Genomic DNA, 1,868 nt, shown 5'->3' on the forward strand with positions numbered 1-1,868 from the left:
CAGCTGGTTTCCTGTCTTGCTTTGGGGATCACAGTTAAGTGATTGGATCAATGTCAGAAGAGACTTTGAACTTTGGATTTTTAACACTGTTGAGACTGCTATATAGACTATGTGGACTTTGGAAATTGGACTAAATGTATTTTTTATTATGCTATGTCTAGGTATGCCCCTATAGGCTCATATGTTTCAACAAGCCTTTGGGAGCCAGGGTAAAGAATGTGATGGTTTCTATATGCTTGTCCCTGGGAGTGGCACTATTTGGAAGTGTGGCCCTGTTGGAGTAGATGTGTTACTGTGGGTGTGGGCTTTAAGACCCTCATTCTAGCTGCCTGGAACTCAGTCTTCTCCTAGCAACCTTCAGATGAAGATGAAGAACTCTCAGCTCTGCCTGCACCATTTCTTCCTGGATGCTGACATACTCCTGACGTGATGATAATGGACTGAACCTAACTAAGACAGCTATTATCCCATCTACTATAAACAAGAAACCAAGTCTTTAGTAATCTCTTCTGTTTCAGCTCATGATGATCAATAACTACCTCAAATGCCTGTTTGACCAACTGCTATGTTCAGACATTTGCTTGTTACCCTCAGAAATTTATAGCAAATCATACTGGGTGATATATAGTTTAATAAGCTGAATGCATCACTATTTTGAGTAGTTGGAGATTTCTTGAACTCCTGTGAAATTAAAATAGAATTAAAAAACTTTTTTAAAAAATGAAAGTTAAAATCCTTTGCTAGATATGGTAACTCATGCCCCAGCACTCAGAAGACTGATTCAGGAGGATTGTTGTGAGTTTGAAGATAGGTTGGATGTTCATAGTAAGTTCTAAGTGAGTCTGAGGTACAGAATGAGGTTTTTTTTTTTCTTAAAACCAGACCAGACCAGACACTTACATCTTGATTCTAAACATTTGAAGTGTATCAAAGCTGTTGGATTTCCTCTGTAACCTGTGTTTCCATTTCTGCCACAATTCAAAGTGTAGTGTTCTACAAATTAATTATACAGTTAGAAATCTATAATAAGTTGCGTGGTTTTCTGTAATATTAGATAAAATGTGCCTTTGAAAACTAAAAGTTTGATTTTTCTTTCTTCTGTAATATTAGGTAAAATGTGCCTTTGAAAACTAAAATTTTGATTTTTCTTTCGGTGATGTATGTGTTCTCTTCCATAAGTATCTAATTATTTTTAGAGTAGAAGCCAAACCTTCTTAGAGGGTCTTAGCACAGTGGCTTGTGTGGGAGTAGCTTATCAGTTGATTAATGCATGAAACTGTGTGTTTGTGTGTGTATGTGTTTGTTGATAGGTATCTATGTGTTGGCTGTTTGCTCAGTTATATGGTGGAACAATGACAAGCAATAGATAAACCAATACTGAGTAAAACAGAATTATCTCCAGGTCATCACCAGCAAATGAATGAGGAGAATAATTTAAGAAACTAAAAAGGACTCAAGCACATTGACCCAAAGCTCTCTTTAATACATACAGCTCTGTGTTAGGGAAACACATATTGATAGTTACTAAGAATCATTTAAATAAAGACTTTTTAGTTACCATGCATTCCTGAGTATCAGGCAGGTGGCTATTTGTATTTAAGTGACCTTTACTGACTCTTTTATCTGAAAACAGATGATAGACCAAAGAGGCTGTATAACCAACCAGTGGTCTGTAACACCCCAGATACTCTTTTGTTTAATAGAAGGCTGTTAATGAGGCATCTGAGTGTTCCTAGCAGATGTGTGGATTGTTCCAGAAATTCATTCACTCTATTCAACTAGAAACCCCCTGAGTTAATTTGCCCCTTTAGCCATCTCATTCTTTGTGTGACGAAATTGATGGCTGAAGAGGCATCAAATAATTTGTC

The 1,868-nt window shown here is 36.8% G+C and overlaps 1 long non-coding RNA gene across 2 annotated transcripts in view; it reads left to right on the forward strand.

The window, feature by feature from the left end:
* LOC116085633 overlaps positions 1-1,868 on the forward strand; it is a 62,505-nt gene that overhangs the window by 33,067 nt on the left and 27,570 nt on the right. The gene's annotated exons all lie outside the window — the stretch shown is intronic.

This window comes from Mastomys coucha, chromosome X (genome assembly GCF_008632895.1).
Source record: "Mastomys coucha isolate ucsf_1 chromosome X, UCSF_Mcou_1, whole genome shotgun sequence".
NCBI lineage: Eukaryota > Metazoa > Chordata > Mammalia > Rodentia > Muridae > Mastomys > Mastomys coucha.